This window comes from Phyllostomus hastatus, unplaced genomic scaffold, assembly GCF_019186645.2.
Source record: "Phyllostomus hastatus isolate PE091 unplaced genomic scaffold, TTU_PhHast_1.1 phas_contig_86, whole genome shotgun sequence".
In the NCBI taxonomy this organism is placed as follows: domain Eukaryota; kingdom Metazoa; phylum Chordata; class Mammalia; order Chiroptera; family Phyllostomidae; genus Phyllostomus; species Phyllostomus hastatus.
The window spans coordinates 7,206,885-7,213,440 of NW_025333977.1; positions in this window are offsets into that span (position 1 = coordinate 7,206,885).

Sequence of the window (6,556 nt, forward strand, 5' to 3'; positions counted from 1 at the left end):
AGGGAGCACAAACAAATGTCTTTAGTCTATAGCCTGTCATAGATGGCAGTCACGTGGAGAAATATATAAAGAGACAATCTGTAGAGAAATGTATAAAATTAAAACAATACCAAAAGTGAATTTTTTAAGTTAAAATTATTAATGCTGTCATGTTGATCCCCCCTGATCTCTGTGAACATGGATATTTGATATATTTGAGGTGTTGCTGGAGCCTACATTTATTACTGTACAATAAGTTTTCAAAGGTAATTCTGGAAATGTTTTAGCGTATTTAGAACTCATAAAACAATATGTGATTAAAAAAGAATACAGGTTGACATCTGTGAGTGCTACCTCACACTTAAGTAAAAACAAAGTCAGCTGCCACTTGCCTGCAGCAGTACTTTCATTTGACACTTTCAAATACTTGGCTTAAAATAAAGTAGTGTGCTAGCCAACTAAAAAGCAAAAAAGCGTGGAAAGCAGTGGGGCAATGAAAATGGGTAAGAGCACATTTTCAGTTCAACTGTTTTATCCTCTAAGACTATAAAAGCAACAAACTGTAAAACTATACTAAACCATTTACCACTAAATTCTACATGATTCTACAGTAAGTGTCATAATCTATCCTTTCCTTAAGAAGCAATTGTCTGTTCTATATTTCAGCCAAAGAACCTACAATGCCAATGTAATAATCAGTTTAGTGGCTTAATACATTTTACCCTTTAGATTTCCATTATCCTCTTAATATATTATTTGTTTCTACAACTATCTTAATGTCTGCACACGATGTCTCTGTTTTCTAAAATTCAGCTCACTGTAGATTCCATAGAAGGGAAAGTCAGAGCGATTAGAAGTATGAGAAGAATACCATTCACTGTTGCTGACTCTATGATGTAGGGTCCCATGAGCAAAGACCAGGGAGAAGGCTCTGGGAGCAAAGAGCAGCCCCTAGTTCACTGCCAACAAGGAAACAGGGAACTCGTTCCTACAAATATAAGGTGAAGGATTCTGCCAACAGTCAGAAAAAACAGCCAAGCCAACCCAACTTCTGATCAACAGGACTGTGAGATAATAAGTTTGTATTGTTTTAAGCTGCTCGGTTTGTGGCAATTTGTGCTCATTTGTTATGCTAACAATAGAAAACTAATGCAGATCATGACACTGGATTGAAATGAGGGGAGACCACATAAGTGAAGAGGATGGACTGGAAGAAGGTGAATGAGATGGCAACCACTGTGTGGCCTTGTAGAGCATTGTAAGGCCAATTGAGTGGGGCAGAAACAGTTGAAAATCAAAGGATGAGTCAAGAAGATTTGCTCATCGATGGCCTATTAGGTGTTGAGCAAAGAGAGTTGTTTACTCCAAAATCATTTACCTTAGCCAAGGGTGGAAGAATTATATAGTGAGATGAATAACAAACAATTCAGGAGGGACAGATTTAGTGGGGGCTGAGAGGCAAACAAGTGTTCACCTTGGGACATGTTATGAATGAAATGCCTATCAGACATCGAAGTGGAGATAATCATTAAGCTGTTAGAAGCACAAGTCTGAAGTTCAGAGAATTGTCTGGAGCTGGAACTGTTAATTAGGAAGTCCTTCCACATCAAGTGTTCAAAGCCCAGAGATGGTAAGTTCAAATGCTGAGGGAATGTCTGTAAGGACAGAAGAGCAGTGCTCTGTGGTTTATCCCTTTTTGAAAGTCTCTCCTAGATTGTATTTTTTTTTCTGATTTGTAAACACAAATACATGAATGATCTCAAAACCAAATATTTAAAAAAATATTTGGTTATGTATTTAATGAGTTACCTGACTTATAAGTAATAAAACGGAATGGAATCCATACTATCATTGAAAATCCCAAATAGTTATCACCAGTTTAAGGTCTTCCAAATTAAACACAGATCATATAGTTGTAAAAGTCCATTGAAACTTACATAAACTACATACCCATATCCAAAGAATAATGAATTATAGTCCTCTTATAGCTGTTGCTCTGAGACATTTGAATGTCCTAGGATTTTATATATTTTTATATAACATTCATGCTGAAAATCTGGTGAGAAGTATTATCCTTCCAATTCATTTTGGTTCCTCAACACTATAAAAGTTCCATATTTAAATGTCAGCAATTGAAAACAAAGGCAAAACAAAACAGAAAAAATATGAACACAACAACTTTGTTCCACTCTCTGTTTCCTTCCACACATACTGTCTGCATTGTGTTTTCAGTTGTTGCTAATGAAATGGCTCATAGCTAGTTTATTATTCTCACCAACTTTTCTTCTGAAAAGAAAGAAGTACTGTGAGTGCTTTAGGCTCGTTAAAAAAAACAACCCTCTCTGTCACAAATTTCTCTGTACATATGCTTTTTGTATCACACAAAAAAGTACGAGTTGTTGAAACCTTCTTACGAGGTAGAGAAAAAGTGACCTGCTGCAATCAACTGCCTAAAGTACTCTTACAAGCACAATTACAAACTATTTTTGCCAACCATGTCACAAATAATTATTAATGTGGTAACTTTAGCTCCATGTTTTGAGCTTCTCCTGGACCAGGTGTGGGGCGGTTACAGGCTCTTTATGGTAACACTTCATTGGATCATCTGCTGACAAAGCAGATTTTTCAATCTTACCCATAATCACCCTAATTAGGACATGAAATGTCAGGACTTGCTGTGTGAATTCAATTTTAACCATCTCTGTGGTGCCACTGACATGGCCCACATAAAAAGAGTGACTCTGCCTTGGAAACAATTTCCTTATGTTTATGGTCTCTCCCCGTTTACCTGCTTGGATTGAAAAAAAAACAGTAAGGAATGTTTGCAATGCAGTTCCACCAGTCTGGGAATCTTCCTTTCAGCTGAGAGCACAATCAAACCTAAACCCTTTTATATACCTACAACACTACTGACTTTATATTTTTGTATGGCACTTAATTTATAACACAACTTGTAATATGTAGATTGTCCACATGTCTACCTTCCATAGGTTGTGAGCAATTTATTTGTTCATTTTTTTATCCTAACAGGCACACTATTCCCAATGCTCTAGCACAAACATTTGACATGGTTATGCAGAAGAGGGCTTTTGAGAAATGGCGTACAGTCCTACCTCCCCATGCCCATACTTCCCACCACCACGCAACTGTCTAAAAAGAGCCAAGAAAAGTAAAAACGTGAGGACTTGTTTTCTTAATGAAGGCATGCTTTATGTCATTCACTAAGAGATTTATATATTTAAGCCTACTTATCTTGTGGCTCTGAGGAAATACTATTGAATGAAGGTTGTTGTGATGGTTAATTTTATGTGTCAGCTTGGGCTACACCATGGCACCCAGTTGTTTGGTCAAACACTAAGACTAGATATTGCTGTGATGGGTATTTTGTAGATGTGATTAACATTTATAACCAATGAATTTTACATAAAGGAGATTACCCTCAATAATGTGGGTGGGCCTCAATAAGTTGAAGGCTTTAATAGTAAAAACTGAGGTTTTCCAGCCCTGGTCACGTAGTTCAGTTCGTTATAGTGATGGCCTGATATGCTAAGGTTGCAGATTCGATCTCTCTGGTCAGGGCACATATAAGAAAAAACTAATGAATGCATCAATAAGTAGAACAACAAATCAATGTTTCCCTCTCTCTCTCCCTTCCCTTCTCTGTTCTTCTCTCTCTCTCCAAAATCAATGAAAAAAAAGTTCGTTTGTGTTTTTTTTTGTAGTAGAATGAATATTACTTCTTTAAGACAGTAAGGGGAATCCTGCCCATGGATTTTGGACTCAAGACTGCACCTTCAACTCTCTCAACTCTTGCTTGGGTTTTCAGGCTGCCAGCCTGCCCTACAGATTTTGGACTTGCCAATTCCCATAATTGCATGAGCCAATCCCTTAAAAGAAATCTCCTTCTCCATATATGCATACTGTTGGATCCATTTCTCTGAGAACCCTAGCAGTTATATTTCAAAGCAACTCTTTCTTTTACAATATTCTGAACCTTTTGCTAATTGTATGTAATTATATTCTTAATTTGTTACATGGAATAAGAGAAAGGATTTGTATACTACTTGTTAATAGAATTCAGTTTCTCTGCTGGTATGGAGAACAAGAGTATTGTCAAAGGAACTCAAGAGCAATGATACCTCTCCTAACAAGCAGGGGAATTTTAATCAGGAGTTTTTAATAGGAAGCTCTACTTGAGCCCACAGTGTGCAGCCCACCTATACATTTTCTTAATCTGTAATGGGGTGGGGGCTCTGAGCAGATTGCTAGAGAGTGAGGAACCCCAAGCCGACATGAGAGGCTGTGCTCCCAGAGTGGGGTAACAGATACTGCATCCCGCTGGTGGCTCTTGCATTGCCCTGCTGGCACAGTGTGGAGCAAGCTCATGCTCCACCAGCAGCAGGCCTGAGAGATGCTGTGCTGTGCAAAACGGTTCCCAGACTGCTCCCAGGGAAGCTCTCTGGTCTCAGGGGTGCGAGCAGCGTTGGATGCGGGGGCCCAGTGGACGGAGCCCCTCAAACGACCTGCTTCAATGATCTGGCAGTACATCTGGGCCCTGGGAGAGGGAGGAAGCTATGGTAGGGCAACAGAGACACTGGCTTCACAAGTGTGCACTCCAGGGAAAGAGAACGCCTAGAGCTGGAGAGATAGAGACCCCTTCATGTAGCAGCCTTAGACTCCAAAAAGGCACATAAGAATGAAGGGTGGGGGGTCTCTGGGCATGGCTTTCGATTTGTCTTTTTCGGGAACAAGGGAATTTCTGTGTTTTGCAGAAGAGAATGGCTTGGAGCAGGGTAGCCTCCTTTCCCCCAAACTGAGCACCCTGTTAACAAAAACCTTTTTCCTTCCCCACAAATTATTGCATTATGCTTGTCTACAGTGCCAGATGGTCGAATCCCATTTTACCTGGTAACAAACCTCATTCACACGAATCGACAAATCCTAACCAATTGCTAACAAAGAATATGAGAAGTTGGATCAACATATTTTCTGAAAAAGATAGGACATGTTTGGTGTTTGGAGAGTGGTTGGGGCAGGAAATACAAAGTTGGTGTGTCCAGTTTCCATTGCCTCATTCATCAAGAGAATTTGTGTGTGAGTTTTGGAAGTCAGTTTCATTGCATGATGTAATGGAGAAAATAATGAAGATTATAAATCTTCTTTATGCTTGTTTTTATAAACACCACCAGTTTATTGAGATTTAAGAAATCGAAGCAAAGAAAATAGAGTTAATTTAATTTAGCTAACTAGTTAAATATTGGAAAACTGTGAAGAAATATATTGAAGTGTTGTTTTTTTAAGGTTTTATTTATTTACTTTTAGAGCGAGGAGAAGGGAGGGAGGGAGAAAAAGAGGAAGAGAAACAGCAATGTGCTAGAGAAACATCAATTGGTTGCCTCCCATGTACCCACAACTGGGGACCTGAGCTGCAACCCAGGCACAGGGAATCGAACCAATGGCCTTTTGGTTCACGGGCTGGCACTCAATCCACTGAGCCGCACCAGCAGAGCTGAAGTATTTTTAGAATTAAAAAGTTTTAATGCCACTTGATAGACGTCCAATGATCCCCAAAGGCTGCACACTTTTCCTTGATGTTGTATAACAGGACTCTCTCTCTCCACTATAAAAGTAACAGCTTTGTATTCAGATTCCAACCTGACAAGTAGATTAAGATGGTACCTGAAATTATTCTGTTTTTAAAATTTAACTCCTCTAAACTCAATGGAAGAATAGATTTTTAAAGAGTTACACAGTTATTTTGTGGGAAAGAAGCCCTGATTTTGAAAGCTATTCATAGCTTTGGGATTGCGTATGAGTTGTTTACTATGACTTTGGGATACAACCACACGATGTGTGTGACTTTAAAGCCCCTGTGCTATTAAGGTGGCTCATTTTCAAAAGAAACCACTTGTGCTAAAAGCAAACTAGACCTATTAACAAACAATCTTAGTGAACATTTAGATTTCACTGTGAAAATGAATCAGCCGTGAAAGGAAAATTACATTTTATTGCGTAATTGTTTCAGCTTGGCTCTTCTTCAGCCTCCTAAAGAGAAGGGTCCGGCCTTGATAGACCAATTCCTTGGGGCTTTTGTGATTCCAGCTAAGGTAAAAAAGGAACTGGGGGAAAAGATCTGAAGAACTGGCCACATTTTGAAACCACACAAGCAGCTATCTTGTGTGAGAACAGTGGAGGAGAAAAAAAGAGAAGTGTTTAAGATGTGTTTGTTACTTATATGCTTCAGTGTTCAGGCTATGAGAACCTTAAAAATTTATTTTGAAATCATATTTCAGATACATGCCTGTGTTTTTTGGAAATGGTATTGCTCTAAGTCTGGTCCACGTGGGCCACAGATTTCTAAACATTACACAATATAGCAATCTTGAGCTATAGGAATTTTAGAACAAATTTTGAGTAATGTTTGTGGCTTCCTAGCTACTTTATGAAATTGCAGAGATAAAAACCTTTGTTGGTAAATAACCTCAATCAGATTGTTATGAGTTTAGAATGGAAACATGCTCATATCTCCTAGAATATTTCAGGGTATGAATATCAGTACTCTCTTTAAATTGACCAG